At 46.8% G+C, this 18,428-nt stretch overlaps 1 protein-coding gene across 1 annotated transcript in view; it reads right to left on the bottom strand.

Annotated features, from left to right (window-relative positions):
- MED27 (mediator complex subunit 27) overlaps positions 1 to 18,428 on the bottom strand; it is a 200,311-nt gene that overhangs the window by 66,564 nt on the left and 115,319 nt on the right. The window lies entirely within an intron of this gene.

The raw sequence follows: 18,428 nt of genomic DNA, 5'->3' as shown, positions 1-18,428 counted from the left end.
ACCTCCCACTGGTCACTATCCGTTTGTTCGCTACAGAGTTAAGGGTCTGTTTCTTGGTTTGCCTCTCACTCTTTTCTTCTTTTTGAACCCCCTTTGCTCATTTGTTTTGTTTCTTAAATTCCACATGAGTGAAATCATATAATATTTGTCTTTCTCTGACTGATTTATTTCACTCAGCATAATACTCTCCAGCTCCATCCATGTCATTGCAAATGGCAAGATTTCATTCTTTTTATGGCTGGGTAATATTCCACTGTGTATGTATATACACCACTTATATAACTTATTCTTAATCCACTCATCAACTGAGAGACACTCAGGCTGTTTCCATAATTGGGCTACTGTAAATAATGCTGCTATAAACATTGGGAGGCATGTATCCCTTTGAATTAGCACTACTGTATTCTTTAGGTAAATACCCAGTAGTGCGATTGCTGGATCATCGGGCAGTTCTGTATTTAATTTTTTGAGCCGCCTCCATACCGTTTTCCACAGTGTCTCCACCAGTTTGCATTTCCATCAACAGTGCAAGACGGTTCCCCTTTCTCCACATCCTCGCCAAACTTGTTGTTTCTTGTCTTGTTGATTTTAACCATTCTGACAGGTGCGAGGGGGATACCGCACTGATTTGCATTTCTCTGATGATAAGTCACGTTGAGCATGTTTTCGTGTGTCTGTTGGCCACCTGTAAGTCTTCTTTGGAAAAATGTCTATTTATGCCTTCTGCCCATTTTTAAATTGGATTATTCCTTTTTGAAGTGTTGAGTTTTGTAAGTTCTTTGTAGATTTTGGATACTAACCCTTTATCAGATATGTCATTTGCAAATATCTTCTCCCATTCTGCCTTTCAGTTTTGTTGATTTTTTTTTTTTCACTGTGCAGAAGCTCTTTATTTTGATGTAGTCCCAATAGTTTATTCTTGCTTTCCTTTGCTTCAGGAGGCCTATCTAGAAAAAAGTTGTTACGGCCAATGTCAGAGAAGTTACTGACTGCTTTCTTCAAGGACGTTTATGGTTTCAGGTCCTACATTTAGGTCTTTAATCCATTTTGAATTTATTTTTGTGTATGGTGAAAGAGAATGGTCCAGTTTCATTCTTTTGAATGTGGCTGTCCAGTTTTTCCAACACCATTTGTGGAAGAGTCTCTTTCCTACTGGATATTTTTTCCTGCTCTGTTGAAGACTTATTATATAGTTACAGGTTCATTTCTGGATTCCTACGCTGTCCCACTGGTCTGCATGCCTAGTTTTGTACCAGCACCATACTGTTTTGATGACTAATGCTCCGTAATATGACTTGAAGTCCGCAATTGTGATGCTTCCAGCTTTGCTTTTCTTTTTTTTTTTTTTTTTCCCAACGTTTTTTATTTATTTTTGGGACAGAGAGAGACAGAGCATGAACGGGGGAGGGGCAGAGAGAGAGGGAGACACAGAATCGGAAACAGGCTCCAGGCTCCGAGCCATCAGCCCAGAGCCTGACGCGGGGCTCGAACTCACGGACCGTGAGATCGTGACCTGGCTGAAGTCGGACGCTTAACCGACTGCGCCACCCAGGCGCCCCCCAGCTTTGCTTTTCTTTTTCAAGATTGCTTTGGCTCTTTGGGGTCTTCTGTGTTTCCAGACAAAGTTTAGGATTGTTGGTTCTACTTCTGTGAAAAAGGCTGTCGGTATTTTGATAGGGGATTGATTAAATGTGGACCGTTTGGGGTAGTACTGACATTCTAACAATATCTGTCCTTCCAATCCATGAGCATGGAATGTCTTTCCATTTCTTTGTGTCCTCCTCAATTTCTTTCATCATCGGCTTGTAGTTTTCAGAGTCCAAGCTTTCACCTCTTTGGTCATCTTCACTCCCGGGTATCTTACTCCCTCTCTGGTGCAATTGTGAATGGGACTGAATCCTTAATTTCTCTTTTTGCTGCTCTGTTATTTGTGTACTGAAGTTCAACAGGTTTCTGTACGCTGACTTTGTATCTTGAGACTTTACTAATTTATCAGTTCTAGCAGTTTTTTGGTGGTCTTTTGGGATTTCTATCTACAGTATCATGTCATCTGCAAATAGTGAAAGTTTTTTCTTCCTTGCCAACCTGGATGCCTTTTATTTATGTTGTCTGATTGCTGTGGCTAGGATGCGTTTTCATTTTAACGTGTGACCTCGTGACTTTCTTCCCTAGGAGATCAGAATTTAGCTCTGTCACCACGCTGGCCGCTGGGCTCCAACACGGAAGCCCTTCCTTCTGCCTTCTAGTCCAGAAATGGCAGCAGTCTCCTGTCACTGTTCGTCTCTAGCAGCCTCGCCGTCCCGTTTGGCTTCTCACTTCAATCACCTGAATAACTAATTCCCTGTATCAAATTCCCTCTGTTTTATTTATTTATTTATTTATTTATTTATTTATTTATTTATTTATTTTCAACGTTTTATTTATTCTTGGGACAGAGAGAGACAGAGCATGAACGGGGGAGGGGCAGAGAGAGAGGGAGACACAGAATCGGAAACAGGCTCCAGGCTCTGAGCCATCAGCCCAGAGCCCGACGCGGGGCTCGAACTCACGGACCGCGAGATCGTGACCTGGCTGAAGTCGGACGCTTAACCGACTGCGCCACCCAGGCGCCCCAAATTCCCTCTGTTTTAAATACCTGAGTTCCTGTTTTCCTGGTTGGTTCTAATTAATTCAAGTTCACATCGTAATTTTTGCTTAAATCGGTATTTTGCATGTACATTCTAAAATCTCTTTATATATTTTAAGTAGCTGAGCCACACATGACTCGTGAGTACATTTATTTACTTGTACGACTTTCTGTTTTGCTTTAATTTTCACTTGGTTAGTTTTCTATGTCTACTACAATTTTATCCCGGAACTCTCTGACTCTAAAACTTCTCTCACTACAGTCAGACATAACAGGCAATCTGTCAGTTCCATTTTTCCTGGAGACATTCCTCTGCAAGAGTCTTCTCCTCTCCTAGCCCAAATGGAACTTAACCCTCTTACGGTTTAATAATCGTTGAGTTTCGTAATCACTGATATTAAGTACTTAGCATGGTGCCTGGCACATATTAAGGACTCGAAAATTACAAATACTCTTATTGGTACCTCACGGGCCTGCTCTGCAAAATGCTTCTCTTAGCAGGATGAACTCTCCCCTCCAGTGGACTCTCCCCTCCGGTGGAACTCTCCCCTCCGTGCCAACCCACGGTATCAACAGAGCTGGGTCTGGCTTACATCCTTTGAGGATAAAATCATACCAATGTTTGTGCTCACCACCAATCACACTGGATACAAAGGGGATGTATAATACAATAGCTGAGATGCAAAACTATCTATTAAGGATTCTGCATTGGATTTCATATCCATTGGATATGACAAATTAAATTACATGTCCATTAGATCAGGCACATATAAAAGCTACATTCTCTTGGGGGAAGAGGGAGATTAACTCTCCACTCACAATGTGGAAAGATTTTAGTTCAAAACCGGGGGCTCACGAAAGATAGACGACATTAAGCCATTTGTTAAAAAGGGAACACCAATGGGGGCGCCTGGGTGGCTCAGCCGGTTAAGCGTCCGACTTCGGCTCAGATCGAGATCTCATGGGTTGTGGGTTCAGGTCCCGCATGAGGCTCTGCGCTGACGGTGCAGAGCCTGCTTAGGATTCTCTCTCTCTCTCTGCCCCTCCCCAACTCGCGCTGCTCTCGCTCTCAAAACAAATAAATAAACTTAAAAAAAAAAAAGTGAACACCAATGTATCAGTTATGAAAGTTGGGGAGTAATAGTACTGATGAACCTATCAGGTTTCCTTAGAGAATGCCCTGCAGTTTCAGACTTGGAGCTGAAGAAGGGAGAAAAAACCAAGGGGGCCCAGTGGTAAACAACAAGGATAGTAAGCAGACTGGACCAGAGAAGTGCGAGAAGAGAGGGTGCAGACGTCTAGGAACTCAGTACCCAACAGCCCTCTCCCACCTCTGGAAAGGACCAGAAGATGAGGGCAAGGCCTTAAAAAGTGAACTGGCTCAGAGACAACAAGAGGTATTTCTTAAAAGCGAGGCCCCATTCTGTTCCTTTTTTTTTTTTTTTTAAGATTTTATTTTTTTAAAGTAATCTCTACACCCAATGTGGGGCTCGAACTCATGACCCCAAAGGACCAAGAGCTGCATGTTCTACCGACTCAGCTAGCCATGGGCCTTCCCCCCATATTCCGTTGATTTAAAATGGGCGAGGAAACAACCTTTCCTGGATGGTAAGGAACAGACCAAGACACCGCACATCATCTCCCACAGCCCCCCTCTAGATTAACAGCTTCATGATACAACCTTGACTCTGAGCCACAAATAGGTAAAAAGAGGAAGAAAGGAGGAAGCTAACTCATGTTTCATCACTGCCTGATGCCTGATGTTGAAACGGCAGAAGACACCTGGCAAACTTCATGTCAAAAGTCTACAGCAAGACGCTGGAAACATTTCTGCATTTACATACTTCTCGAAATCTGTGTGCGTAGTCTAAACCCAATTATTTCAGACTCAGCAGGAAGCAAAAATCCACTGTCCTGTGTGATTGGAGGTCATTGCTAAGTATATGCTAATGGAGAGGGGGGTGGGCAGTGTCTTTGGAACCAATCCTCAATCAATAACCATCATAGCTCTGGACAGAAGAATGCAAATGAGTATATGGGACATCAGCACAAAGGTAACATCATAATTTGCTCTCCCTTGTACCTTTCACCTTGAAGGTTTCAAGACGCTTTCTGGAAGACTTGTCTCTTTAGGCTAGAGAAATAGGGGGCGAGTAGGTCACGTGATGATGCCAGAAACCAAGTTCAGCGTGTGGATTTTCAGGGTCCCACGCCAACTACCTGGCTGTGCTTGCTTTTAGTGAGGGCCAGAGTTCTACACAGGCAGACGACAAATGTCCCCTGCCATTTCTGGATTCCCTTATGCGGGAGACCTGTCAACTCAGGAAGGTAGTGAGGTGTGGGGCAGCATTTTTGGTGTCCTCCCCGAGCAGTGGTCTCAGATAAAGCTCAGCAAACTCAATCCAAAGATTTTAGTAGGAGTCAAAAATGAACCTCAAGGAGACTGTTTTCCACTCACACGCCTAACATAAAGGAGATGCAAATTTTCTTTTCACAGGTGACATTATGTGTTTGCCAAAAAGAGAAAGAGAGAAAGTCAGCTGCGTTTTTAACTGAGGAAAACAATGTCTAAATCCTAGAAGCAAAAATCAAAACATTTCACTTTCAGATACACCCAACCTTTAAGACGCAAATCCACCGCTAGTAACTTGACAGAAATCAGGAAAGCTAGGAACGTCAAATTAAAAAGCTAGAGACAAAATGTCGCTTTCCTCCCGCCGTGGGTGGGGGTCGGCATGGGGGGGGGGGTCCTCGTCGCGCTGCCGTGAGCCCATCAGCGTCTGCGCAGAGCTCGGCAACACGTCGTGCCCCCCTTTGAGTGCAGGGCTGAGGACAGGTAGGAACAGCGTGCTCTCCTCCTACACGGCCACCATATGCTCCGCTCCATTCTGTGGCAGGATCAAGTTCCTTTAATTTCTACCTTCGGAATATAGGCAAACAAGCAGTAACGCAGCAGCGGTGACTACTTTGCACTTGAGCAGACGCGGCGCGGAAAGACATTAATTTAGTGCCAAATTGAGCAGTGAGTCACAATTTGCACATATCTGTCAACCTGTTAACAGGGTAATAACTTGGAAAGATTGCTGTTCCTATTTACATGACGGAGGCCTCTCGAAACGCAGAGCTGCCTGAAGCTCTCCTCCCAAAGCACTCGGCCGAGGAGCTGGCTTACAGTCCAAGAATCGGGCTAGAAACACAGACTCCTAGAAATCACAGGTTCACATCAAGGTGTGATTCAGAACTTCAGTATTTTCAGGCAGAGAGTTAACTTTTCAGCAATTAGAGAAGCCAGTCTCCCTGCTCTGCCCTCCAGTTCCAGTCAGACTTTCGATGGTTTCCGATCCCATTCTCCCCAGTGCAATCCAAGCAATTCTTCCCAAAGTTTCCAAAGGCTTCTTTGGGACCAAGCTTCACGCCCAACGACTTCAACATCTCTGCAGCATCAGAAATGATCACGCCATTCTCAGACTTCTAACGTTAATTTCTGAAGCCCCATAAGCCTTGTTCTTTCTGTCTTCAAGTAGCTTGGCCCGCTCCTTTCAGTGTCCTCCATCAGAGAATTCTAGAACACCGGGCACCCAGAGGGCCTCTCATCGGAGGCCGCGTCAGTCTAGGGATGAGCAGCATCTCCGAGAGGTGGTCTGCAACAATGCCCCGTACCGCCCCTCCCCAGGGAGCCCCGGACTGCTGGTCCACCACCCCTCCGCGGCCTCGTGGCATCACACACAAATACTGCCTCCAAAACCGAAAGGCTTTCTACAAACATAGACAAGACGATCAGGCTCTCCAATTTCTTCTCTCCGTGTCTCGTGATCTTCCTGGGTCACAGAACCCTCCAGGAAGGCTCTGAAAACGAAAATACACGACCATCTACAGTTCTCCGGCAGCCATGATGAGAGGGCAAGGTTAGCTTCGTTTGTTTGCTTGCGTTTGAACTACTGCCTCTCACTGTTGCTTAGTCTTTCCAACAAAGTCAAGGACCTACTTCTATGACCAGAGAGGTCATCTGGAAGTGAGTAACCATTTCTGCCCTCCAAAGCCACATCACCCAGAAGCTCCTTGCTTGTACCAAGGAAGAGGTCCCTGCTCCCTGCATCGCTGCTTAAGGCACAGCTAGGTGGCGAACTGAAGTCTCAAGTCGTAAGGGGGCCAAGGAGGCCTGCGTCCCGGCTGCTGCTACCGCTCCAGCCTCGGCTGGCCTCCTCCTTCCACAACCCCGAGCAGGCTTGCACTACCTTGCACGTCGCCTTCTCTGCCCAGAAGGGTCTTCTCACAACTGCTTCTGTCCCCACGTCCAGGTCGGTCCAGCTCACGTGTCAAGTCTTCGACGCCTTCTCAGGGAGCCTTCCCTGACCGTCCTTCAGCCCGTATGGGTCCGTGAACCCCACCTAACTTCTTATGGCGCTTTTAACTCTCTTTGTCGCTCTCGTCCCACTTGTAATCGAGTCCCTTTTCTAGTGATTATCTGCTTCATGTCTAGCTCCCCAAAAGGATTCTCTGAGGGGTGGTACGGCTGCTTTATTCCATGCTGAATCCCAGCACCTCGCCACGCTGCCTGGTACCCTCGAGACGCTCCCTAAGTATCTGCGGAATGAGCAGGCAGGACCTTGAAAGTAAGCCACGGAGACCCAGACTCGGCAGTTACGAAACACCCAAAATGCAAAGTTCTCTGCAGATGAAGACTGGAGGTGCTGGGGAGTTCATTACAGTAGCCACCAAAGGTGTCTAACAACAGCAACGGGAGTGCTCCACAAACAAACCTCAAAGAAAGGAGGAGAGATTCTTCAAAGTCTCCCGGCTTCATATGCAGCTACAAAACCCCTGCATCTGTTTTGGTAGCTCGATGCCTCTTAGAAGCAAAAGCCTTCTAAAGGAATGTACTGCCTTACTGACATGCCCGTTTTAAAATGTTGCTTTTAATGAACTAATTAATTCTGCAAAAACATTAGTACAAAGATGTGCGCTACCAAACTGGGATTACAATACCAAAATGATTAGCAAAACAGAATGTGGAAGACATTTCTAAAGATATCAGTTTCGCAAGACCTTAATTTTCTACTCCACACGTGAAAATATATTGCGAACTATTTGTTATTAAAAGCCTTAAAATAATTTGCTGGACAGATGGCTTGGTTCTCTAAAGTCTGACCCCTCTTCAAAAGAAAAAAGAAAAAAAAAAAACAAAAAACAAAAAACACAACCCCACCAACCTGGACTCCAGCCAGTGATCCCGTGTTAGTGAGATGTTTAGCAGCTCGAACCAGATTTAAATAGCATCTACCCCACACAGTGTGTACGACATGCTGTTCATTTTCTCCACCCATACAAAATCTGAAAGTCAGGCATGCATAAATTAATAAACCACCTTTTCGGGGGAGAGGGTAATGCCCAGTAGCTATCACAAAGAGAACCATGTGCACAATCTGAAAATGGTTCCAGATTTTCCTCCACACCTGTCTAGAATGATAAGTCCGAGAGGACTGCCAGCGGGTGGAACAGAAGGGGGTTTGTTTAATTACTCCACGAGAGCGAGGCTGCCTGAGACTCAACAGTCAATCTGAATAGATGCTGAAGGCACAAGACGGTCCAGCTTCTCAGACTTGTAAGATATTTGCATCGCGTGTGTGAAAGACTTCTGGTTATCCTCTCGAGAAAATTAAACGTATTCTCTGAAATTTTTTTTTAATGTTTATTTATTTTTGAGACAGACAGAGACAGAGCATGAACGGGGGAGGGTCAGAGAGAGGGGGAGACACGGAATCCGAAGCAGGCTCCAGGCTCCGAGCCGTCAGCACAGAGCCCGACGCGGGGCTCGAACTCACAGACCACGAGATCATGACCTGAGCTGAAGTCGGACGCTTAACCGACTGAGCCACGCAGGCGCCCCAAAAGTATTCTCTAAACTGTACGTGGAAAGGCAAGCCTCGATGTACCACAGATGGGAACAAGAGCATTTGCTTAGATGTCTACACCATCTTCCGCCACACTCCTTCGCCGTCCCTCCCTGCGATAAGGGCGCTATTACCCTCTTCCAAGGAGAGACACTCACCGCTCCAAAATCTCTTTGTGGAGACTCAACGCCTAAGCAGAGAGGGCCGTGGAGATTAGGAAGAGCTGCTTCCTGAGAACGAGACTGTGGCCAGGCCAGTGAAGAGGAAGGGAGCCTTCCCCCGTTCTCTCCTTAGCAGCTTAGGAGTTTTGAACTCCATGAGGACGCTACCTGAACAAATTTAGGAGAACCAGCTGGGCGAGCAGGCCGACGCCATCTTCCATTTCCTGAAGTTGAAACAAACGCACGGGACCGTCGCACACAGAAACACACAGGTGACCCTGCCCGCCTTCCTCCTTCCTGGCGGGGTCGTGAGTTCACGGGCGTGTATGACCTAGAATGCAGGGCACACACCACCCAGCGGAATCGGGCCCTCTGTGGGTGCCGGGCAGCTGGAGGGATGGCTCTGGCCTTTGCTCCCCCCTGGAGAGTCAGAGGAGCTCAGGAGGGCAGGCACTGCTGCCCCTGTGTTGTCATTTGCTGGCTCGCCCGCTCTGCGAGGTAGGAAGGGGGAGTCCAAAACTCATTTGATAAGTGACAGAAAGAAGGTGAGGCGACACGCCCAAGGGAACAGTACAGCCGAGGGGCGGAGCTGAGCCCGGAACCCACGTCTGCTTCCCCACTCGAGGGCTTTCTCGCGCACCACGGGGCTTTCACCAGGTCTGCGAGGGTCCCGCAGAAAAAGGAGGTTTCGTTTTCTCATTCCCCTGACTTTTTATACCACCACAGAAAAATTTTGGTAGCATATTAATGACATAAAGCCAATTCATGATTTCCTTTCTTCCCAGTCGTTCCGTAACTATCCATTCGGCGCCGCAGTGAGGCAGGGACACAGCTCTTTACGGTGGATTCCATCCTCACGGGGCTTAGGTTTCACTTGCTCACGAGCCATTTTCCAGAAAAACAGGCCAACCAAGTTCCTTCCGCTCTCCTGTTGGGTTTCTGATTTTGCGCCTCTCAATTAATATGTGAAATTGGCAGGTAACAGGGGCAAAATATTTGTTTGGCGGTTTGTTTTACATTAATGAAGAAAAATTTCTTCAGGTACCTGTGGGCCTGAGTTTTTCCTAAAACATTTCAACAATGTATTAAGCTTGGGAAAGAATTACAATTTCACTCATCATCTACCTCCTATACAAGCCCTTACATGTTACAGAAAGAGAGGGAAAAGAAAAAAAAAACAAAACAAAACCAGCCCATCTTGAGCTTTCCAGAACACCAATTAGCAATAGTTACTAAATCAGTCATCTCTGGTCAGATCTGGGAAAATGACACTCGGGGCTCAGATGGGCAGTGATGCACGTGTGAGCGGTTCGCACCGTGAGGAAGCACCCCTGGGCCTCCGACTTTCAACTAGGGAGCCGGTCGGGACAGACGAAGCATGCCGGGAGGCTACAGCCGTTCCCAAATTCACAGAGCTCTCCTTCCCAGCCCTGGTTACACCTGAGGCCTGGTTTCCCAAATGCACAGTGGCCTGCTCAGAGCCGGCACTTCTTGGCAATGCTTTAGCACGGCGACCGTGTTCCACTAATTCTGAATTCACTGCACACGTGCACAACGAGATTTTGTTCCTACCTGACTTGTAACGTTCCCGAGAACATACGTGGTAGATTTCACGAAGAGAAATGCCAAAGAGAACACTAACAATCACTAAACACTAACTTGTTCCAACCATAACAGTGCATTAAGCAAATGCAGAAATGGCCAGAAACAGCCAGCACATTTCAGGAAAACACAAAACTCTTTTTTTCCCCTCGTGGGACAAACGTGTGTGTATGACACAAGTTTCTGTTCACTCATCAGACCGTCACTCCTTGAGGAAGAGTCTGAGGCCCGCCCGTCTCCAGTCCCTGCAATGATTTTGCACTTACTACATACTTAATCAGCATTCTGTGGACTGGATTGGGTTAAGCAGACTGGATCAGGGCTAAATAAAAACTAAAGAGTAAGCAGAACCGTATTTTGTAACAAAACATAAAAACTTCTAAACCGGAAAATACTACCCACCAGGTTAGAGACACGCTGGGGTTGTTTCTTTCCGCTCCGCTTTTCTGACAGCGGCTGGGTTAGACGACGATACAAGTGGAAAAGAACGGAAACAGAGGCAGAGCTGCCTGGGTAGGGTCTCTCGACTGGCGCTTCAGGGGAAATCCCCACATACTGTCACCGGGAGTGCTCCCTGCCTGACTCCTCGTCCCCAGTCTGACCCCCTCCAGCTCTCTGCTGACCCCAAACCCTCAGCAAGAAAGTCTTCTCCCGGACCCCCAGTGAACAGAAGCCCAACGCCATCGCTCATGGTGTCCTTATTAGTACGTTTCACAATCTCTCCCACACATCCGGGGCACTGGCCGTTTAACGTGTGCCTTTCCCACCAGACGGAAAACTCCTTGAAGAGGGGGCCAGGTCCAGCTTGCTGCTCCTCGCCGTCAGCCCCTGGCACCCTGCCCGGCTCACAGCGAGCTCTCCGTGGACGCCTGCCTGCATGGAGACTCCTTCCAAGTGTCTGCAGCAGAGCACTGCCGGAGGCCGGGGCTCAGGAATCCCACGGCCCGACGCTCTCCGCGTCACTCTGCCCTGTCTCAAACGAGTTACTTGCGCCTCCCTAAGCTTCGGCTTCCTCGTCTGTAACAGGAAGAAGAAAAGCACGATCTTCTCTGAATGGTCACTGGGAGAATTCAATGAGAACGGGATCCACAGAGCACCCGGCGGGAAGTAAGCAGTTAGCAATATCGGCTGTTCCTTTTATATGTACAAATATTGCCTTTTTCTCCAAAAAGAAAAAAAAAAAAAGTTAGGAAGGCCCCTGCCCTACGACCTTACACAGAGAGCACAGGGTGGAAGTAAGACCAAAAAGACACCCTCCCTTCCAGACCAGCCCTCTCCTCCACGGTGCTCCCTGCCCCGACCCGCTGAGCCCTGACAACAGGCTCCTTTCCCTCTGGCTCCTGGATGAGTTTGGCCGAAGGGAGGCACAGGCGACATGGAAGGACAGTGCGGTGAGGGTGTGTCCTCTGCCGGCACGGCCACTGGGAGCGGGTTCCATCCCTGGTCACAGCCCTGCTGACCGCTCTCCGCACGGCTCCCTCTGCCTCTGGGTGCCTGTAGCCACATCCTTGGGGGAAGGACCAGCCTGAGGGACCGCACACACTATCCCCTGCGGTTTCCCTGCACCTGCCCGCACCTTTGGTGACAGTCCTTTGGTAAAGTCTCCTCAAACTGGAAACAGTCCCCTTGCTGGAGTTTCCTCCCAGGACCACAGAAGACCCTTCTCAAGTAAAACACAGGACATTAAGACACACCCTGCAATTCCCCCACTGGAATAAGAAAGGCGGTAAATTGAAGACTATTTAAGTTAATTGAGGGTAACAGTGAGAATGGAAAGTCTAAACTGGTAACAAGATAAAACTCTGCATACCCTCTGCTTCCTACTGAATTCAATCATTCATTCACCAGCTATTTCCTGGAGTGTTTGAACTGTGGCTGCAGCTAGTTCTGAAATGCACAGCATTCCCGGGGCGCCTGGGTGGCTCAGTCGGTTGAGCATCCGACTTCGGCTCAGGTCATGATCTCGCGGTTCCTGGGTTCGAGCCCCGCGTCGGGCTCTGTGCTGACGGCTTGGAGCCTGGAGAGCCTGCTTCGCATTCTGTGTCTCCCTCTCTCCCTGCCCCTCCCCCACTCATGCTCTGTCTATCAAAAATAAATAAAACATTAAAAAAAATTGAAATGTACGGCATTCCCACAGAATAAGGGAATCACAATGACAGGATCTGCCCCCTGAGAAAAAGCTACCCCTGCCTCTTCTGCTACTCCCTCCCTCTTTCCTCGTGAAGGAACCAGTGCCTCCCGGCCACAGACAGAGAGCATTTCCTCTTGGACCACTGCAAGTACTAGTCTGTTTCTCCCCTCTCTCCAAGGTCACGGTCAAATTCACATTTGCCCCAGATCAACAGTTTCCATAGGGTGATGTGTGTACTCACAAAGCGGTACGTGACGGATGTTAGGTGACACAGATGGGCAAACATTTATAATTCGAATACACACGTGTATATAGAAAAATATATAAAAAGCAAATAAAACCTGTGATTCCGTTTCTAGAATGAGGCTAAGTTTTCAAAATTAGTTTACTTAAAGAAAAATATTATGCAGGGGCACCTGGTGGCTCAGTCAGTTGAGCCCCCGACTTCGGCTCAGGTTGTGATCTCACGGTCTGTGAGTTCGAGCCCCGTGTCGGTCTCTGTGCTGACAGCTCAGAGCCTGGAGCCTGCTTCGGAGTCTGTGTCTCCCTCTCTCTATGCCCCTCTCCTGCTCATGCTCTCTCTCTCTCTCTCTCTCTCTAAAATAAATAAACATCATAAAAAATTTTTTTAAGAAGAAAAATACTATGCAAATGATAGAACAGCTGACCAAAGGTTATGGCAAAAATCCTAAAGGTGGCTTGTAAGTGACTGAGTTGAGAAGCCCCCTTAAAGTAAAGCGGGTAATTAAACAGCTTCGTTCGGGACGCCTGGGTGGCGTAGTCGGTTAAGCGTCCGACTTCAGCCAGGTCACGATCTCGCGGTCCGGGAGTTCGAGCCCCGCGTCGGGCTCTGGGCTGATGGCTCAGGGCCTGGAGCCTGTTTCCGACTCTGTGTCTCCCTCTCTCTCTGCCCCTCCCCCATTCGTGCTCTGTCTCTCTCTGTCTCAAAAATAAATAAACGTTGCAAAAAAAATTAAAAAAAAAAACAAAAAAAAAAACAAAAAAAAAACAAAACAAAAACCAGAGCCATTATTACGGTTAAGATCTTCAACCTCTTAAAAAAAAATAAATAAATAAAATAAACAGCTTGGTTCAAAAAGATCTTGCTTGTCTTTGTAAACTGTGTTTTTCCCATTCTAAATAAATTCACTTTCATATCTTAAACAAACAAACAAACAAACAAAGGTCTTCGTGCATGTATCTGGAGCTACTGAAGAGAGAGAAATGGATAAGCATCCTAGGAGGGCCAGGGTGTTTAGGTCAGCAATACCATGAAGCAAGGGCTGCGGGTGATCGATCGATCACCCTGGGAGCTGACTACACGGGAGCTTGTGCCTGGGAAGTGCAATCCGGGCATGGGAAGAGGGCCTCCATAACGGAAAATAAAATGGCTTTCACATAGGCAGTACCACGTATGGCCACTGGCCCCCACACTCCTTTTGTCATCTCCAAAAGGAGTTAAAAACTGTGCCAAGATCGATTTCTCCCCGTGGAGCCAAAGCTGGGATTCTACCTGAGACGCTTGCAGTGCCCCGAGCAAACTCTCCGAGGGCGCCCTCTACAGGTGCAGAGAGGCTTCACCAAACTACAAACACTCCACACTTCCTCCCTGAAGCTGAGAAATCTTGCGGCTGTCTTTTCAAATCCTGCACAGACTCTTCTACGTTGTAAATCAGAGGGGAAATAAAGTTAACCAGCCTGACCTCCTGCTCACCCATACCTCCACCGCCCCTCTGAGCCCTACCTACGTGTTCAGCCTCTATGGCACCCTAATCCAAGGAAAGTTTCCTCTGCCCAAGGAGACGGGAAAACTTCAGGGGAATAAAGCCCATCATTTATAAACAAAAGGAAGGTCACAAGAATGATTTGAAAAACAAAGAAAGGAAAAGAATAAAAGCTCAGAAGGGTGACTTCATCCAGAAGGCATAACAAATCCTAAATGTGTGTGCTCCTCAAGGAGTCAATCACAGGCCTTTCTTAGTATTTTACTAGAACAAGCAGATGGAAAACCAGTAAGACAGAACTTCCGAATCACGCTCTCAACTAACTTGACCTGAATGACACCCATGTTCCACCTCCCCAAGGAGTAGAATACATACACTTTTCAGGTGCAAAGGGAACATTCATCAGACAGATCATAAGCTGAGTCTAAAACAAGCCTAAAAATCGTGCAGAATGTGTTTCCTGACCACGGTTGAAGTTAAAAATCAGTAACAAAAATCTATCAGGAAAGCCCCTCAGATATTTAAAAATTGAACAACATACTTCTGAATAACTCATGAGACAAAGAATGGATAACGAGGCAAATTAGAAAATATCTCGAACTGAATGATGATAAAAATATATCAAAATCTGTAGAATGCAGCCAAAGCCATGCTTGGAGCGAAACTTCTAGTTCAAAAAAGCTTTATATATAAAAAAAAAAAAAAATGAGTAAACGATCAAAGACCCATGCTTCCCTCTTGAGAAGTTAGAAAAAGAAAAGCAAGTTAAGCCCAAAGTGAGAAGGAAGGCAACAGGCTATGTAAATAAATGAAATGGAAAACAGGCAAAAAGTAGAGAGAAATCATTGAGATCAAGAGCAGAAAATTTGAAAGAAAATTAATAAAACTGATAAATCTCTAGCCAGACTGATCAAGGAAAAAGAGACAGAGAGAGAGAGAGAGAGACACAATTTGCCAGTATTAAGAATGAAGGAGGAGATAGCGCTCAGATTCTAGGGACATGAGAAAGCCACTAAGGGATTATTAGGAATGACGTTATGCCAATGTGCTCGACCTCTGTGATGAAATGGACAGTCCTCGAAAGGCATAAATTAAACAACTGATTAACAATAAACGCCTAAGGAGGCTCTGTACTTCTTAAAACTTGAATTTGTTATCAAAAACTTTTTTTTTTTTAACGTTTATTTTTGAGACAGGAAGAGACAGAGCATGAACAGGGGAGGGTCAGAGAGGGAGACACAGAATCCGAAACAGGCTCCAGGCTCCAAGCTGTCAGCACAGAGCCCGACGCGCAGCTCGAACTCACGGACCGCGAGATCATGACCTGAGCCGAAGTCGGCCGCTTAACCGACTGAGCCACCCAGGCGCCCCTCAAAAACTTTCTTGATAAAGAAAACTCCAGGCTCACATGGATTCACTGGTTGATTCTATCAAAAATTTGGGGAAGCAATAATATGAATCATAGAGACACTTTTGGGAAACAAAAGAAGAGGGAATTGCTTCTCTACTCCTTTAATGGGGCCGGTATCCTCCCTGACACTAAGACAAAGCCATTACAGGTAATATATTCTTCATAAACAAAGACACAAAATTCCTTAACAAAATAATAGCGATCAGAATCCAGCAACATGTAAAAGAGACAATTTACCACGATCAAATGTATTCCAGAGAAGCAAACTTGAAGTAACATTCCCAATCACTCCCTGCTGTGGTGTAGACAATGGAATATTATTCAGCATAAAACAGGCACGCTTTATGTAAAGTATACCTCAATAAAGTTGATTTTTAAAAAACGTTTAGAATATGTGTTGAATTCTCCACACTAATCTCAAATATTAACAGGATGAGAGTCAAAGGAAGTGGTTTTTAATAAGTCGTGGGGAGACAGGCAAGAGACTGGATCCGCTCAGAGCGGTGGGCTGCATCAGGGTGGGGAACGCCGCTGACGCACGTGAGAGCCAGGTGCTTTGCGATCCCAGGCCCAGAGGCTCAGGCACAAAGCTGGGTTTCATCATCACCGTCTTCTCATCGGAGCCCAGGCCCGTCTTTACAACTGGTGAAAATGGGCATTTTCCACGCGCCAGGCATGCCCCAGGGCAGAATGTCAGCGGGGTAACCTCGTACAGCGGAGCCCTTTTGGCCTCCGCATGTGCCCATCTGGACTATGAAGCCTTTCATATACATCTGAATATAGAAAACACTCTGGGTATATTTAGATCTGTAATCACTACCAAAACAAGATACTACGGCCCTCAAAATAACTTTTGTACAGAAAGTCTTTTCTCTTCCTGCTGAAAGGGAACTATGAATAAATCAGGAAGGCAGCCCGTAGTTCCGATCATGGGATCTGGAGTCCCGCTGGGTGGGTTCAAGTCCTGGCTCTACTAAGTGAGGCAAATCACCGGGCTTCAACCCTCCTCTTGAAGTGAGGATAAGAATAGTATCTTTCAGAGAGTGGTTTTGACGACTACAGGAGATAATGCACGGGAAGAATTAGCACACTTCCTAGTATCTCTCTCTCTCTCTCTCTCTCTCTCTCTCTCTCTCTCACACACACACACACACACACACACACACACACACAGTAATAGTAGGTTATATAATCACTATGGTGGGTACATTACACTCTCACCCAGAATCCAAGTAACTGGGTCTTTGGCCAGCATGTCCTTCGTCCCTTCTCCTTGACCCACGGTGTGTGGGGCAGGGGATGCGGAAAGGCCCAGGCTCTTCCCCCCGTTCTCCTACTTACTCATGGGCCACAGCGGGCAGGTGTTCTGGCCCATCTGGCTTTGAGGAAGGTCTCTGATGGTCCTTCTAGCTCTAGTCAATTCTGTGTCTATGTCCCCAGCGCTCACTTTGTGCACAAAGAAACAATCACACACTTCTGAAGACTCTCCGTCTGGGAATGGTACATGGGGTAATTATTCTGGAAAATCCAGTCCATCGGAATACACTGTTCCTTCAGCGTTGTGAATAGCTGGGATCTACTGTACTCGCTGGACCAGTAGGACCCTCCACATCTTCACAGCAGGGCTACTCCAGGGGCAGTGCTGCGTAAAACACACTGCCTTCGTCACTATCTGGGGCGCCAATTAGCAGACATTGCCGAAGAAACCCGCAACCATAAAGGACCGCTGCAACTAACTCTCAGGACTAAAGGTGAGGATTGTCACAGGAGCCCCGGGAAACAACACTTTTGTGATCAAGCAAATTTACAGGAGGGACTCTGCCCACTGGAGGTCACAAACATATGCTGGCTACGGCCCAGTGGGCTGCCCCAGTGTGGCGGCATGGGATGTTCAGAGCGCACGTGTAATTAAAGGGCACATATCTAGTAGGTCTTTCATTTGAGGATCTCATGGTAGATAAAAACAATTATTTATTTAAAGGTCAACAGCTCTAGAAGTCGAAGGAGTGTAAGCAGGGGGATAAGCATCCACGTCCTTAATTTCTTAAATTTCAGACACCCACTCTTGTAAACAGATCTGCCATGAGAACAGATGCAGCTCTAACTCAGATTCAGTTGTGCTGGATCAATCGCTCCATTTAATGCTCCAAATATCACCATATGCACCTGCCCATCAAGTTGTAACTCGAGCTCTGACCGTTGAAGGGAGGGGTGTGCACGCGTGCGTGTCCGCACGCACACATGCAATTTTTCGGCGGGCAGAGCAGATTATTCAAGAGTTAGGGATACAGCTCACAGTGATAAAACAATGTCAGCTTCCCCTGCTCAGATCCCATAGTCGTCCTCGACAAGGGAGACTCAGTGAGCCACCCTGCCAATGAGTCAACAACACAGCATTGTTAAAGTCAACCGCTTGGAGTTGCGTTAATAATGGAAGATTACGTGTAAGAGGACAGATAATCATTCCGTTTGGGTAAAAACAGGTGCAGTACGAACGTGAGTGATAATAAAGGGATACGACACATCAGAGGGTATGCACAGAACACGAACACAATCCGTAATCCTCTTGGGAAATGAGGTGCATACAGATGTAACAACGAGGGGAAAGAGTTTGTCTTTAGCAGAGATGAGACAGATGACACAGTTACTCTTACAACATGCAAATGGAAGTTGCTGAGTGAAGACAGATCAATTATTCTCGGTCGATGAGAATAATAAGAGAGAGTTCCAGCAGGGAACACTGAGGTTAAGCATTAGGCAAAAGTTTACAAGTAGAAGGATTGCCAGTAGAGTAGAGAGGCTGCTGGGAGAGGCAAGGAAATGACCCCTGTAGAGGCATGCAGGGTTAAAACTCGACACCCGCCTAATTACAGGTGGAATGA

The sequence above is a fragment of the Lynx rufus genome, unplaced genomic scaffold (assembly GCF_022079265.1).
Source record: "Lynx rufus isolate CCGP_SWC_20201006 ecotype Redwood Valley unplaced genomic scaffold, mLynRuf1.p SCAF_44, whole genome shotgun sequence".
Classification (NCBI taxonomy): domain Eukaryota; kingdom Metazoa; phylum Chordata; class Mammalia; order Carnivora; family Felidae; genus Lynx; species Lynx rufus.
Note: the sequence above shows the minus strand (reverse complement) of the source record. Positions and strands in the feature narration are given on the sequence as shown.